The sequence below is a fragment of the Quercus lobata genome, chromosome 4, assembly GCF_001633185.2.
Source record: "Quercus lobata isolate SW786 chromosome 4, ValleyOak3.0 Primary Assembly, whole genome shotgun sequence".
Classification (NCBI taxonomy): domain Eukaryota; kingdom Viridiplantae; phylum Streptophyta; class Magnoliopsida; order Fagales; family Fagaceae; genus Quercus; species Quercus lobata.
In genome coordinates, this window is record NC_044907.1 from 71,450,602 (window position 1) to 71,468,634 (window position 18,033).

The 18,033-nt window shown below is 36.6% G+C and overlaps 1 pseudogene; it reads left to right on the top strand.

Moving 5' to 3' along the window:
• Window positions 1–14,489: 14,489 nt before the first annotated feature.
• On the top strand, window positions 14,490–14,590 carry LOC115988191 (annotated as a pseudogene).
• Window positions 14,591–18,033: the final 3,443 nt, after the last annotated feature.

Below are 18,033 nucleotides of genomic sequence, written 5' to 3' on the forward strand. Positions count from 1 at the left end.
GGCTTTGGATCAGCCATCTCTTCATGACACTGACATTCCGAAATGGTTTGCTCACAAGGATTGGAATTACCTTCTCTCTGATCCGGATGACGCGTATGAAGATTTGGTAAAAGAATTTTATGCCAACGCTATTGTGGAAGGAGATGAACTTAAGTGCTGGGTTCGGAAAAAGAGCTTTTCTGTCTCTCCTGCATATCTGGCAGAAATTCTTCACATCAACAGACCCATTTTCCGACATTCGCCGGTTTACGATGATCTCTGTCCTGATGAGGAGCTTCTTAAAGAAAGTCTTGGTCAAGATTTGGAGTTCTCGCCAAATGGCAAATCCATCAGTGTTTCCTCTCTCTCTCCAAAGCTGAGAGTGCTTACAATTGTAATGTTTCACAATTTGTACCCTTTGTCAAGCACTGGGTATATGAACCTTGGACGGGCTTTGTTTCTTCATGATCTGATCTCTGATGTGGAAATAGACATCTGTGCTCATATCTTTCATGTTCTGCGCAAAACGGTTCTTCGACATGAGTCTCGGATATGCGTTCCTTTTTGCAGTCTCATTTCTCGGATCTTGAAGCTCGAGGGAATTTATCCAATGGATGATGAATCACCTATGCCCAAACCAAGTCCAATCAACATGCGTACATTCAATGCAAGCGTTGGACATAGTCGGAAGAGAGCCAAACCAGAAGCTTCTGCCTCTCACAATGACTCTCCGTTTAGCACTCTCTCCCTGGATGAGAAACTTGATCGCATTGTCTCCTCTGTCCACGAGTTGAATACAAAGATGTCTGGAATCTCAGCTTCTCTACACCATCAGAACACTCGGTGGGATATGAAGTTTACTTCTCTTCAAACTCAACTGGATCAAATTCAGAGAAAACTGGAAGAGGATGACTAGCCTATTCCATGACAAAGTAAAATGCTACAAAGCATAAGACAGAGATGACATGCTAAGATGAAGAAGTAAGGTATAGACCAATGCATGACAAGGGAGCAAAGGTGTGTGCAAGAGGTGGCTAAGTGCAATGCATGTCCAATGCATGAAAAATGCACATGTGGGGCAAAGTGTGCAAAATACACAACTAATGAACCAAACATGTTCCTAATGAGGAAACATGAGAAACCCCAAAGTTTGGTACTCATCGGAGTCCAAACAAGCGAGAAAATGTCTTAAGAGGCATTTTATCAAACACCTAGCATGCACACTATGAACAATAATGTGAAACAATGCATGAACATCATGAAATCCACCCTTAATACATGTTCTTTCTGCCAAACACGCGAATTTCGAGACTGGATTAAGTCGCCACATAGTCGCCAGCTCAAGCCGCCAAATCACTCAAGAACAAAATTTTGAAAAATTTTTCTAAGTGTTTTTCGCGACTGGAAGGTCTACCCGCGAGTAAGTCGCGAGCTGAGCCGCGAAAAACTCTGAGTGAACCTGGCGACTAGACCTTCCACTCGCGAACAAGTCGCCAAAAATGACCAGCGAACATGCGACTGAGGCTCGCGACTTGACATACCCGCGACAGAGCCGCCAAAACAGGGCAAAAACTGGATTTTTGAAATTTTCAGATTTTTCAAACAAAATACTTTCCAAACACACCTAAAACACTCAAAAATCTTTTTGTGCTTGAATTAACAAAGATTGAGCATGTGAAAACACATTTCAACAAGTACAATCACACAAATGAATATGGCATTTATTGAACATAAACTTGTGTGTTGTGTGTGGATATCAACAATGAGATAGTCCTTCGTCTAATGTGAAGCTTCAATGATCAATTCAACCAAGGCATACACAATTAGCACTAGATCATGTGACCCATCTCAATTATAGAAATATGTATATATGACATCCCACATAAACTTGATAACATGATTTGGAGCTTTACATTTGACTCCACTTTCAATCAAAAAAATTGATCTTTTTGATCTTTTTGAGACAATCACCTCTCATTGTGAGAGTGATATATGATATTTCACTTTAAGGAATAAGCCTTTGGCTTTTTGAATAAACATTCATTTCAATATAAGGTCGCTTACCCTTTTTCCTAGTCAAATACTAGAATGTGCGACAGGCTTTTGCAGCTCAATATCTCTTTTCATTTGGAGATTTACATTTGGTGAGCTCTTTTTAACAAAACAAAAATAAAGAGTGGGAAGATATATAGACACAAGTCTATGCAAGTCTCAAGATCAACAAAACCATTCACTAATCATTCATGACAAGTTTGAAGATCTATTTACAACAATCACAAAGATTTCAAGATTTTTCCCACAGAGATATATGTGCATGAAAACAAGTAATGTTCGAAAATGCACAAAGCCATTAGCACAAAGGTACAAGGCAAAACAAGTTTTGAGACAAAAGCTCAACAAAGTCAATCAAGCTTTTTGATTTTCTAATTTTTATGTGGTTTTTGGATTTTTGACACAATAAACAAAAAGATTGATACGACAAAATTAAACAAATTCACAAGTAGACAAGCAAACAATCAAAACAGCAAAAATAGCAAGCAAAACAAACAAACATAGTCACAAAGCATAGGAAGTATTAATGCATGGACATGTTATAATGCTTATGCATGAGTACCCTTATTCACCCTCACGTCACTTGCGTTTGGGGTGATTTCCTTATAGGATTGGGTACGGGAGTTAGGGCTTTCAAACCTTCGTGAGAAGCTCTCCAAGCAGTTGGTGAATGCACCAATCATCTTCATCACGTTCATCATTCCAGGATCACCATTCTGATCTCTAGATTGATCTCCAGCCCAAATTCTCCTATCATTTCTAGGTCCTCCTGACCTTTGAGGAGTTGCACTATTCTTTGCTCTCAACTTTTGGCAATTCGGTCGAGTATGCCCTTGAAGTCCGCAATAGTGGCACACATAAGTTCCTCTAGGACTTCTTTGTGGTCGAGGACGTGACTTGGCACGAGATTCAGATCTGTCTGCAAACTGATTGCGAGGATTTAACATCCGTTGGTTCACCAAATTCTTCTTCTCCTCCACCTCGAGCTTCTCACCAGTAAGGTTAGCTACAACTGGAGCTTCAGCCTTTACAAACTTCACTCCTTTACTAACATTTCCAGACGAACTACCTCCTCCGGTATATCCCAATCCGGATTTGTCTGAGAAGCTCTTTTGAGATGAGATTACATCATCTAGCTTCTTGGTGGTGACCCTCTCGACTCTAGCATTTGCTTGCATAACCTCACTCTCAAGAAATCTTACTTTTGTGTAAGCTTCGGACAACTCTCCATTCAGAGTGTCTATCTCACATTTGGCCTCCTTATATCGGATTAGGAGACTTTTGTAGTCCTCTTCAGCCTTCTTCATTTTTCTCACAGCAGCCTTGGCCACCCTTGTGTATTCCCCAGACTTCTCCAAGAGTGAGTTATACTTCTCCTGAAGATTCGCTGTACTTCCATCTTCTTCAGCATCCGATTCTTCAATAAGTCCTAGTGATTCATCATCACTATGTTCTCCAAGGTCTCGCACAAGCAGGTTCAGCTCATCTGAAGACTCAACATGAGCTATAGTCATAAAAGCCGAATAGTTCCCCTCTCCATCACAGCTCTCTTCAAACTCTGAGTCAGACGAATCCGAGTCACTCAAGGTCGTGGCATACACTTTACCTTTCGATTTCAAATAATTCGGACATTCCTTCTTGAAGTGTCCATGCCCATTACATTCGAAACAAGTGACACCTTGTGTAGGTTGGGATTCTTTTCCATCTTTCCTTTTGAATTCCCTTTTCTCCCTTCCAGAACTTTGGAATTTTCTTTTATCATCAAATTTGCCATTATTTTTGAATTTCAAAAACTTTTTGAAATTTTTGACAAGGTATGCAACATCTTTGTCAATCACATCTTCTCCCGATGAGTCTTGATCTTCTACCTTCTCATTAATGGTCTTTAGAGCAAGAGATTTACTCTTCCGTTGATTAGGCAGTGACATCTCATAAGTCTGCAGAGAACCAACCAGCTCTTGCACTTTGATGTCATCGAGGTCCTTGCTCTCTTCAATTGCTGTCACTTTAGCTCGGAAGCTTTCCGGCAATGATCGAAGGATCTTCCTTACAATCTTCGAGTCCTCCGTTTTCTCCCCCAAGTTGAACTTGCTGACAACCACTTCATTTAACTTCCCATAAAAAGAGTCGAAAGACTCATCCTCACTCATTTTGAGCTCCTCAAACCGAGTGGTCAGCATTTGTAACTTGGTGTCTTTCACTTTCTTCGTGCCTTCATAGGTAGTTTCCAAAATCTCCCATGCTTCCTTGGCCACGGTAATATGAGAAATCCTGTGAAATTCATCTGGAGACACACCACAGAAAATAGCATTGAGTGCTTTACTGTTAGCATTAGATGCAGCAAGTGCTGCCTTATCCCATGTGGATTTGGGTGCCTCTGGTTTGGTCCAACCAATCTCAACAGCATCCCAAACGGATTCATCAACAGAACACAGAAAAGCTCTCATTCGAACCTTCCAAAAAGCATAATTACTACCATCAAAATATGGAGGTGCATTTAGGGATTGAGACCTATCCATCTCAAAAGGGAGTCAAGGATCACACAATGGTAATGAAACCAATATCAGTGTACTCGCTCTGATACCAATTGAAAGTTCAAAAACGTGTAAAAACACCTTTGAACGTTTAGACCCCCAAATAACAACTTAATCAATTCAAGCAATATGTCAAACAACTAGTGTGCGGAAACTTAACATATGCTATCATACGAAATTGATTAAATACTATCTAAGCCATAACAAAATAAAATCCACAGCAGATAATTTAAAGGCAAAGATAGAGGAAGGAAGATGCAAACACAAAGACAACACGCGATGTGTTATCGAAGAGGAAACCGAAGTCCTCGGCGAAAAACCTCTCCGCCGCCCTCCAAGCAGTAATCAATCCACTAGAAAATATAGTTGGGATACAAGGACAGCAATAGACCCTCCAAGCCTAATCTACCCAGTGCACCTAAGCCCTCCAAGCTTCTTGCTCCAACGAGGTTGCGCCGAACCTTTTTCTTTTCTAGCTTTCTGGATTCCGCTACTAGACCGTAGCATCAGCCAATGTAGATTGGCTCCTTCCTAACTGCTTCCCAGAAATCCAAACAGCAGTCTCACAATGATGATGATGGTGAGAACCTGGTTTGGTATAATGCCTCTCAAGGATTTAACAATGGAGAGGAAGAGAGTTGAGAAATTTGAAGAGTCTCTAAGGTATAGATTGTGTGTGAATCAATCTAGTTTTTCTCTAGGGTTTCTCTCTTAAAATTCTCTCTGGAAGCTCTCTTTCAATCGTGGGTAATAGGGGTATTTATACTGGAGTGGAGAGGAATGTGAAACGTCAGAATTCTACAAAACAGGGGTGGCTCGCGGCTTGACCTCGCGGCTTGACTAAGTCGCGAGATCCAGTCGCGAGATAACCGTATGGCCAGTTGTCCTGTTTTGTCCTGTAGTGCTCCAGCTAGCAGACTGTTCACCTTCCAGCATGCTTGGCACGTGAGGTTGCTTCTGGCAGCTTGAAGCCGCGAGTAACCCGCGAGACCCAGTCGCGACACTCTGTTTTCTTGCACACTCTTGAGCAAACTTCACTCTATCTCACTCACTACCCTTACATCAAATCCACCTAAATACAGGGTTACTAAATGCTGAATTACAAGCAAATTTGGCACGGAATAAAGCCAATAAGATGGTTGAATAAATTCAACCTTACATTGGCTATAGAACTTGGCAAGTAACACACTATTGCTACCAACACCATAAGTTGATGTAGAACTTGTTTTCTTGTAAAAATTGTGATAATTTCGGCTATGGAATCCGTCATTTACCACACAGCTATCACCAAGACAAGAAACATCTAGTTCATTAGCTTTAGGACAACCACTAAGTAGCAAGATTTGGCCCTCAACAAGAATGTGTGGTAAGTCTACGTCTTCATTCTTGATTACATGAACCGACCCATTTGGTTAAACATGAGCATGAGTGCATGGTAAATCTATGTCTACATTCTTGATTACATGAACAAACCCATGTGGTGGAACATGAGTTTGGTTAACGCCAATGAACATTGGATTACTCACAAGAATATGTGTTTCTTGAATAGTAGCCTTCACTGGATTGTCACAAGCAGTAGATCCAAATTTGGCTTGTAGTTCTTGAACAAAGGCACCCCAACTATCATATAGCCCAATATCTTCAGCATTTTTGCACCACACTAATGCTTCCCCATCCATGTGAAAATAGGCCATCAAAAGCTTTTCATGATCTAGGGTCTTGTAATAGTTGAAGTATCTGTTTGCTTTACAAACCCAAGCCGCATGTTCTTCACCCTTGAACCTAGGAAAATCAATCTTGATTGGTTTTGGAAAAGCCAAATCAATCTTGATTGGTTTTTGCAAAGCGATGGCTAGAGAATTGCTTGATATATGATTCTCATTGGACAAAGCTTCAAATTCTGCCTTATACATACCCACTATTGAAGTCTGTCTCAGCCAAGCCAAGGCCTCCATAGGATCATCATATGCTGTGGAGCCAAACCTTACATGTAGTGCTTGTACCAATGTTTCCTAGTTTGAGAACACCTCAGCTTTCTTAGCTTCTTGATACCAGACCTAAGCTTCTTGATCTATGTGAAAAGAAGCAACCAACAACTTCTTTGCAACCGGTGTTTGATAATAGCCAAAGTATTGATTGGCTTTATAAACCCAACTAGCAGGATCTTCCCCTGAAAAATGAGGGAATTCAAGCTTAATGGGTTTCATGAAGAATATAGCAAAAGAATTTCTAACAGGGGTTACAGGTTCTTGGGAAGAATGCGGTCTAGCTTCCTTGGAATTTAGCTTTTGCAGAATGACATTGATATTCTAAGTCAATGCCTTGATGTTCTGATTCATCTCATTCAAGATCTTGGTCTGAATGGCAAAACAAGTTTCAGCCATTGTTGTCATAGGATTGATGCTATGACACCATTTTTAGGATCTAAGAGACTTGTAGCTGGATTCGAGGTCAGCTGGGCCTCCAAAGAAAAAGAGAGAAGTAGAGAAGATTTAGAGAATTAGAGAGATAGAGAGAAACTAAAAAGAGTTCATTCTTATTGTCCCCCCCAATACAACAGTAATGCCCCTTTCTTATACCTTCCTCAATCAATCCTACTCTATCTAATAACCAATCTAATAACCAACCACCATAACCACCTACAACTGGCAGGTATCAGCACTAACTTCTAGTAACTAATTTCTAGCTTGCATCAACAATACAATACAATCTATGATCCTAACATATTAAATCCGTTTAATAATTTGAATCAAATTAAGGAAATGCTTTTGATTACTGTTTAAAATGCCTTTGTTGTAACACTTTTTTTCCCCCACTAATTTGTTTTCTGAAATCTCTCTCTCCCTCTCAAAATTTTTTAGTTAAAATTGAAAAAAAAAAGGCTAAGCTTTCTCTTCAAATCTACTAAAGAAAATTAACTTTGTAACTAAGGCTATTTAGTCATATATGTTGTCCACTCTATATTTCTTGATGATAATTTTCTATGGAATATGCATTAAATTTTTTTCTTTCCATATTTTAGTGAGCATTTGAATTTCCCTTTTTCCCATTAATTGTTAATTGCTATTAGTGTTTTTTTTTTAATAACAAAATTTAGTGCCTTGATAAATATCTGCTAAAATCTTTTACAAACATTCTTATCTGCTTAATTTATTTCTGAAAGCCTCTCTAACGCAGTTACTTCTCTCTCCGTACCAACACAAATAACTCATCTCTCTCTCTCTCTCTCTCTCTCTCCACCTCCCATTTTGAATAGTCCTCTTAATTTTGCACATATTCTTTACTTACTGTCTATTTCTTTTTAAAACAATCACCTCTTTCTTCTGTGATTGTATCTTCTGTGTCACTATTATTTTTCCTTTTTAATTATAACTACCATTTTTTAAAAATACATCAGTGTTTTTATTAAAAACGGGAAGTAATAGTTCATTATTCCCACCCCCCCCCCCCCCCCCCGAAAAAAAAAAATGCACACAAAATATAAGGAAATACATTATTCCATAAGATTCTCCTAATTCATTATTATTTCGAACAACACATGACATGCTTATTTAAACAGTATCATAATAACTTCTCAGGCTTGAAACGTAGATGTTTCCATCATGATTGATCAACTGTTTATATATCTCCAACTTTTATTCTGAGAGGCAGTACTGCATCATCAACTTCAAAGAGTACCGTCGTCTCTGCAAATACAAAGCTAACCATATATGAATTATTATGTTCTTTCTTATTCTTGCAAGTTATGCATGCCTTAAGCAGAAGAAGTATAAAGTCTGGTGATTTGGGCTTACACATCAACATAGACTGATCCTGCATTAGGATCAACTATTAAGGCGAAAGCGGTTGCAGAGAGATTAATAATTGTTACAGCACCTGGATTATGATCAACGATTTTAACGATGACGTTCCCACCTCTGCAAGAAGTTGGCACGTTCGGGTTTGTAGGCCCAGTGCATAAGACACTGACTGATTTCCCACATTCTGCCCCATTGTTCCACAATTCATCACCTACTCCAGCTACGAGGTCACCTTGGTCTTGGAATCCAAAGCATGTAGAGGCTGTCAATGGATAATAAAATATTATCAAAGCAAAGGTTAGAATTTTTATAATTTTACCAAAGTGTTAAGTTAATAGAGAGTATCTTAATTGATTTATTTATTATTTCATGGGAAGCAAATCAGCTGCAATCACTCTAATGTTGTAGGAATTGACCTAACTAAAACAAGTGAATTAAAATTTGTTAGGTTCTAAGTACTTAGGATCTTATGTATTAGAACTTTAATTTGTATTGTTAGCAAACCATGATCAAAACAGGTTGATTAGTCTTGTTTAGACTTGCTCAAAGTATAGGTCTTTTGTGTAAAGTTGGAATTGAGCCGTTGTAGAATTCATTGTGCAATTCAGTCTGGCTCAATCGATCGAAAATTAGGCTCGATCGATCAAAAGTCGAGCAGAAACTTTTTCTGTAGAATTTTCCAACTCAACCCTAAGCCAATATGATGTGTAGGGTTAAGTGTTTTACTTCTAGTATATAAAGGAAACCCTAAGCTCGTTTTTATAAGTTTTTAGAGAGAGAAGAGTGTGCCTCTTATATATTTAGGGTTTTGTATCCAAAAACTCTCTAAGGACTTTGTTGCTCTATTTGTTGTGTGTGTGAATCTTTTGTGAGATCTAGAGGTGGTTGCCTTTACACATGCTTAGGATTATCAAGAAGGAGATTTTATTGAGAGCTTGATGATCATTTAGTTGCTGCACTAAAGAGCTTAAAGAAACACAAGCGGGTGTGCTTGTATCTACTGGAGAATCCAAGAAAGAAAGAGTCCATGGTCTCGAAGCTTGCACGTGGTCGTGTTAATAAGTTTCTACTAGTGGGTAGCAATAGGATGTTAGTGGTCTAAGTCCTATTGTAATACTTCGATTCTTTCATAGTGGATTTAGGTTTACCTTGAGGATTGTTAGGTTAAATCCTCCTCAGGTTTTTACTGGTATAGTTTTCTGGGTCATCATATCATTGTATTATTTATATTTCCGCTGCTTTGCATGATATGATTATATGATTGTGTTAACCTAGATTTGAAACTTGGACTAAGTAATCACTTGGCTAATTTACTAAGTAAATTCAGTTGTGTTTTAAGGGGTCTAAAAACGTGTAGCTGATGAGCTTTTAGGCTTCATAGTTACTTTTGCTTGGAGTCTTTGGCACAACAAAAATGCAATAAGAACAGGTGGTGCTCGACAATCCGACAACCACATTACCCTTAACCAATGAATCCTCCACCTTACATATATTTACTAAGAAATGAACATAAAACCACAGTTGAGAGAAGTTTACGCCATTAAAAACAAATCAATTATAGCCTACTCTTGTGGCCAATCATATACATCATATAGCAAAACCCAAAATCTAAAAATTGTTACAAAATCCACTAGCTTTATATCTTATGGCAAACCCAAAATCAAGCAATCATCCAGTTTAACAACTGTGCGCAGAACAATGCAAAACCAATTATATGACACAAATCTAATTGCTAACAAAACGTACAAAATGAAAGAATAAATGGAAGCAAATGTTTCTATTATAAATGCTTCAAAAAAAAAAAAAAAACCCATTTTCCTAAATCAGTTGTACTCTAACCCCACTGATCACCAATCCATTTTTAGATTGAAAAATTCAAACGGGCATGCACATAGTATTAACTAAAACTCAAAAACCAAAAACCCGATAAAAAGAAGCGAGCACAAAAGCCAAAATGAAACAAAACCATAGACACACCAGATCGAACCTAAGAAAACCCAGAGAAGGGTTAGAGATGAAGAAAAATGAAAAGAAAAGGAGAAATCTAATCTAAAAAGGTAGAAAAGTACCTGGTTTTGCCAGCGATGGGCAGTGCCGGCGGAAGCTGGAGCTAGTCGGTGGTGCCTTGGACCTTGGTGTCGGAGATTGGCGGGAAAGGAGACTGAAGGTGGCTGGGTTTTTTGGAGAGAAATCTAAGAGGGTGGCTGGATTTTTTTGGAGAGATATATGAGAGAAGAGTTTTAGCGTGAAAGTGCGGGAGTGATAAGTATTGGGGTGTGAAGATTAAGCAAATGTAAAATGTTTTCCCAAAATTTTAAATGTAAAATATTTTACATAAATTTGCTTAGATTAATTTGGTTGACTGAAAATATTTTACTGCAAAACAAACACTATAAAATTGGAAAATATTTTACATTGAAACAAACAGAGTGTTATTCACAATCAAATACAAAAATTATTAGTAATCTTAAACTTGAAAGATCAAGACCAAAAAAGGTCCCAATAAAATAAAATTGACTTGAAGATGTTTTGTGAAAAACTCCCTCTTTATTTCACTATTTTTAGTGAATCTTAGGTTTTCCTTTAGGATTTTCTGTTTGTTTTGAAAATGTACCATGTATGGCTTTATATAGTGAGAAAATAGGGATTTGGAACGACTCCTAGACAATGTGGGATTCATTCCAAACCTCAACATTAATGCAGAAAACTTGCCTTTCGTAGGTTTTTGAAACCTTAGTTGTGTGCACAGGTCCGTGCTTGCATACGCATGCATCAAACCTGCGTACGCAGGTTTTGGCCTCCGTACTAAAGCTGAGGGTTTCCTTGGCCTTTTATTTTCCAAAAAATAGATTTATTGGCTCATAAAAATATATTTTCCATTTTAATAAATCTCAAGTCAATTTGTAATATGATTAAGCCCTAAACCAACCTTAGGCCTTAGAATTTCAGTATCATTAGGGAACGAGAGCCCGAGTCATGTGGGGTAAAAAATGCAGTGTCTACAAATGCCCCTCTTTTGATTCCTGAGCTTTGCCAATGAAATCAAAAGAATAAGAGATAAAACATTTTTTTTTGATGTATAGCTTGGGCCTAACTCACGCACACAACATACAACACACATACATGGGGTAGGGTGCAACTCCGCAGAGTTGCGTGGGATTAGTATGTCCAAATTCCCACCCTTGTTGCTAGGGAAACAAGCAATGACAGGTTGACTATCCCAGAACTTGTTTTGCCAATTGCAAGCAAAAGGCAAATGACTCACTATCCTAGAGTTAATTAAAAAGAAAAACAAACAAGGCCAACGACAGCAACCATCAACTAAACAAACAAGGTGCTCTTACTAGCTTTAAAGGATATATATATCTTTGGTGTCCATTCAGGGCTCTTGCCTCAAACTTCTCCGGGTGGCTTGTACCTCTTGTTAATACTTGTCTTCTCTAGCTCTACTTGTTTTGGTGAGGCTCTTGACTCAGGGTGACCTTTGTCTCTGTCTCTAAATCTACCGCTTCCATTGTGCTTGCATATTCAATTCCCTTGGGATATGTGCACAAGTTCTGTATGATGTGCCTGCATGTTCAATTCCCTTGGAGGACATGTGCACAAATTTGGTACTTTGACTTTGCTTGATTAGTGTGTGGCTCGTGCTTGCATATTCAATTACTGTAGGATATTTGTACAAGTGGTCTTGGTGTTCCGACCCACGAGGGAGTCAAAGTGCGAAGGCTGTGGCTTTGGACTCAATGTTAGGGAAGATTCTGGAGAGTTTGGAGGCAGAGTGTGTAGAAGTGGAGGTTAAAGGTAAAAGGAGGTGGGTGGGGACGAGAAGGACAGGGAATTTGGGTGAAGAGCCACTGGAGAAAGTGGAGGAGACAAATTTAGAAGACGCAGCGAAGAATGTAGTTATTGATGATGATGATAAGGTGGGAAGTGAGGGTTGTTGTCGTGTGAATGAGGGGTTTGATTTGGAGAAGAGGATGCTTAGGGAGAAGATTGATTATTTGGCGGTGCATTTGACGGAACGGATAATTCACGTGATTGAAGAGATGATTGTTGGTAAGAAAAGGAAAGCTAAGTGAGTTTGTGAGTACATGTGAGGAGAATCCTCTGATAGATAGTTTAGATAAATAAGAATTTAAATGAAACAAAAAATCATTTTTAATTATAATAATAGGAGATGATAAATACTTTTTGTTCTTTTGTATTTTTGCTAAGTAAATGAATGAAAGGAATTTTTTAAACATCATATCCTCCCTTCACCTATTACATATTTTACTTGAAAAACAAAATGCAAAAATTGAAAAAGAAAATACTAAATATATTAAATGCTGAATTAGTTGATTTTTATAACTTCTTATAAAAATATTTTTGGGTAAATTGCAAATTAAACCCCTATAGTTTGGGAGTGATTGGATTTTACACCCTGAAGTTTCAAAATTTCAATTTTATCCCCTGAAGTTTAGGGTGTTTGGATTTTGTGCCCTGATATTTTAGAATTTGAATTTTACTTCCTAAAATTTGGGAGTGTTGGGATTTTATACCCCAAAATTCTGAAACTTTAGGGTATAAAATCCAAACTTCCCAAAACTTTAGGGAGTAAAATCCGAACACTCTTAAAGTATAGGAGGTAAAATCCAAATTTTGAAATATCAGGATGTAAAATCCAAACACTTCCAAACTTCAAGGGGGTAAAATTCAAATTCTAAAACTTCATGGTATAAAATCAAATCATCCTCAAACTTGAGGGGTGTAATTGTCAATTTACCCAATATTTTTTTTCCATTCTAAAAAATATTAAAATGACATAAGTGTGCTACTAAATATCTAATAAATTAACAAATTAAATACAGTCATTCTTTTAATCCCAATTTTTCGTATTTCCATGTTCGTAATATATCTTTTTCTTGTTTTTTTTCTTTTCTTTTCTTTTTTTGGTTGAGAATCTGTTCGTAATGTATCTACATGTACCTGTTTGTGACTTTCTTTTTCATTTGATTTTTTATATGGTAATTTTACAACTCTTTTTTTTTTTAATGCACCCAATGAAGCACATGCGTATCTTGTACTTATATGAGTTCTCTTATGTATATTATTATTAACTATCCCACAATTTCTTTTTCAAAAAAAAAAAAAAAAAAACACTATCCCATAATGCTTAAGAGAGTGTGTTATATGTAGTATAATTTGCCTTGCTTTCCCTTAAAAGTTACCGTAGCATTTAAGTGAAGTTTGTAATATACTTTTCTATCAGAATCCCTTTCCATATCTAAAAAAAAAAAAAAAAAAAAAAAAAAAAAAAACTATAGCTATTAAACTAAAATGATTAAAAGAGTACTATATAAATCGGTGGCTTTCCTTGTAGGCTCATATACGAGCACACAAGGAAAGCCATTGATTTATTAGACCACTTAATGTTGGAGTATTTTTTTAATTTGTAATGTAATTTATTTTAAATATTGATTAAACACCTATTTAAGTGAAAATATGAAATCAACTTTAAACTTTACTACTCATGACATATCCGCACTAGAGATGACAATTTTTCCCCGCCCCGCTTGACCCACCCTCCCCACTTCACCCCATACGGGTTTTCTCCGCCCTGCAAAGGTGGTGGGGCGGGGATGGGGTGAGATTTTAGACCCGTACCACGGGGCGGGACGGGGATGGGTTTACACTTTTTAGACCCACCCCGACCCATCCCCGCCTTGCCCTGCATTAATAAGGGTTAAATTGTAATTTTATTGTACCCTAAAACCCTACTATTTAAACAAAAATATCATCAGCTTATTTTATTCTACCTAACGTGGCTCTACCTCTTTTTTCGCTCTAGTAAAGTTGGAAATAAGGTATCAATTTTAACTTTTTTTTTTTTTTTTTTTTTTTTTTTTGTCTTTATTAGAAACAAATTTATATACTATTGAATTGCTGATTTCATTCATGATTTATACGGTCTTTCTCAACTTACTTTTTAATGAGTTACGGGTCTGTGGCTCTAAATATGTGTCTGTGTCATTGTTTTTGTAATTTTGTGTGGGCATTTGGCTGCTTAACAACACTGCTTCTTTATGCTTGTTAAAATCCATATCTATTTTACAAGCTGGGTTTTTGTTTTTTAATTTTTGGAGAACAAGATGATGAGGGTTAGGGATATGTTTCCCTATTGGTTTGATTGCCAATATGATGGCATCAATCATGTACTAGGCTACTAGCTCTAGCTGTTCGTTCTTGTTCTCCACGCAAATATTATTTACAATTTAATTTTGTCTTATGTATTTTTATTAAAAAATATAAGGTACAGGATTTTTTTTTTTTTTTTTTTTGAAAGGGGTACAGGTTTGAGACTTTGTTCCATTCTCTATGAAATAGTCACAAAATGGGAGGAATTAACTAATGCATACTACTGACTACTTAGTATAAAGGAGATTTGTTTTAGTGTTTTTTAGGCCAATGAAATATGAATACCCATTTGTGTATGTGCTACGGGTGCTATGATTTTTAATTTAATTGTTTAATGACGTTGCTAAATATATTTTAATTGTTTAACAACGTTGCCAAGGAGATTTGTTTTAATTTTTTTTTTCATTCCCATTATTTTATATTATCTCTGTTGGAGAAATATAGTTTGTCCATTACTAAGTTGCTAAATTAACATCAGGAAAAAAATGACTTCACATGAAAACATTGGTAGCTCCAATCCATCTGGTAGCAATCAATTTCCTTTGGTAGTAGATGAAGATAATGCAACCCATCATCACCTCTATTGAATATGCCAAACAATGTCCAGGCAGTCCAACCTAGCAATGAAATAATTCAAGAAGAGGGGATGTACAAATCAATTGTTTGGAATCATTTTAAGAGAAAGAGAGTTGATGAGAAAGACAAGGCTGAGTGCAATTATTGTAAGAAATTGCTAGTAAGGGGATCCAATTATGGCACTAAACATTTGCATGACCACGTGAAAATATATCCAAGGAGAAAGTTTCAAGACATTAGGGATATGAACCAAAAAATTTTGGCGAGGGATCAAAATAAAGTGGATTCAATGGCGGGTGTGAATGCTTATAATTTTGATCAAAATGTATCAAGAAATGAATTTGCTCGTATGATCATCTTGCATAAGTATCCCCTCTCTATAGTTGACCACATTGGTTTTAGAAAATATTTAACTTCTCTTCAACCATTGTTCAGGATGGTTTCTAGAAACACAATCAAGGACATTATGAGCATCTATGAGAAAGAAAGGGAGAAATCAAAGCATGAAATTGATAAGAATCAGGGTAGAATTTCTATTACCACTAATATGTGGACTTTACAAAACAAAAGGCGACGGTTTATGGTTGTAACAACACACTTCATTGATGGTTTGTGGATATTACAAAGCCGAGTTATGAGGTACTTTTTTTAAAGTATATATTCATTTTTATGTTTCAATTAAATTCTTTTCAAATGTTTTATGAACTTATATCATTGTTGGTTCTAATTATTTAAATTTCTTATTTAAGGTTTATTTATGTGCCATCTCCACATACGAAAGAAGTGCTTTCTAGTGTCCTTCTGGGAACTTTGTTGGAGTGGAATATTGATAGGAAGTTATCTACTGTGACTATGGACAATTGCAGTATTAATGATGCAATTATAAAAATTATCTTAGATAAGCTTCAATGTGGTGCACTTATTATGCATGGATCAATGTTGCATATGCATTGTGCAGCACATGTTCTTAATTTGATTGTTCAAGATGGTTTGGATGTAACTGGATCATGCATTGAAAAGGTTCGAGAAAGTGTGGGATTTTGGACTGCATCAACAAAGAGAAGGCAAAAGTTTGAAGAGACAGCTCGACAAGCACATGTTGAATGTACCAAAGAACTAGCCCTTGATTGTAAGACTCGTTGGAACTCTACCTATCTCATGCTTTCTATTGCTATAAAGTATCAAAATGTCTTTTATCGATTGAACATATGTGAGTCATCTTATAAGTGCATTCCAATGGAGGAAGAATGGGAGATGGCAAGTAATATATGTGTGAGATTGGTAGTGTTTCACAAGGTTATAGAGCTATTTTCAGGTACCTCATACCCTACAGCTAATCTTTCCTTTCCTAAGATGTGTGAAATAAAAATAGCTTTGAATTCTTGGTTTACAAGCGCAAATGATGTGATTAGGAGTATGGCATTTAAAATGTTGGAAAAATTTTATTGTTATTGGAATGTGATTCATGGTGTTATGGCTGTGGCAACCATTTTAGACCGAAGATATAAGATTGAATTGTTAGAATATTATTTTCCAATAATTTATGGTGATGAAGTTGATAATGAAATTCAAAGGGTTAGAGATATTTGTTATGAAATGATTCGTGACTACAGTTCTGGGAGAATGGGTGGGGAAGGTACTCGTGGCCCTTGTGTGGGAGAGGATCCACAAGTTGATGACTCCCTTATGGACTTTGAAAGATATCTTAGTCAGAAAAAAAGGGGGGGAATATTAAATTGGAGTTGGACCATTACCTTGAGGATCATTTAATGCCAAGAACTGTGGATTTTGATATTTTGGCATGGTGGAAATCTAATGGGCCAAAGTATCCTACTTTGCAACGTATTGTAAGGGATATCCTTGCCATTCCAGTGTCAACTGTTGCCTCAGAGTCATCATTTAGCACAAGTGGTCGATTGTTAAGTCCACATCCTAGTAAACTTCATCAAAGGACTGTGGAGGCATTAATGTGTGCTCAAAATTGGTTATGGGTTGAAATTAATGGTAATTAAATTTACTAGTTTAATTATGCAATGATTTATGTTGCTGCATTCTTTATTATATTTTTCAATTGTTTGATTGAATTTATTTTATCTTTTTTTTAGGTTCTTCATCTACCGTAGATGGAATTGAAGACAAATTCCAAAATATCCATGAAGAAGAAAGTGGTGTCACAATGATGGAAGAAAGTGGAGAGTTTTTTGAAGAACTAGGCAATTTTTATTTTGTTATGTATTAGGAGTTTGGATTATTTTATTGTGTCATACTATGAGATTTTTGTCGTGATATCGTCTTGTTAAACATTTAGATAATATTATTTAGTTTTTGCTAAAAATTAGTTTGATTTGATAGGATAAATTTATTTATAATTTCACGTATATTTTTATTATTGAAACATGTCATTTTATTTGAAAAAATGGTAATAGTTGTAGGGAAAATTAATAGGAAATAAAGTTTTATAGTGTAGGGCTGGGCTTCATGGGTCTTCGCGGGGCCTTAAGGGGCGGGGATGGGGTAAGAAATTTTCCCCGTCATGCGGGGCAGGGTGGGGATGGGGTAAGAAAAATCCATGCGGGGCGGGGGCAAAGATCTCATCCTTCGGCCCTGCCCTGCCCCATTGCCATCCCTAATCCGCACATATCTGTTTCAAATGTAGAATTGAAATTCAAATCTAAGTAATAATAGTTATTAATATGCTTTATTTCTATTAGTTTCAACCTTCATTCTATATTAAATTTTTTTGACTTTTCAAATCATAAATTTCACTTTTCAAATCTAAGTAATACAAGCATCCGGTTATCAAAAAACAAAAACTTTATTATTGACAGAATCATTTTGGCGAAAACGTCTAAATTCATGAATGTATAATGGTTATAACTTATATGACTGTCTTGAATTTCATTAATTTGTGATGA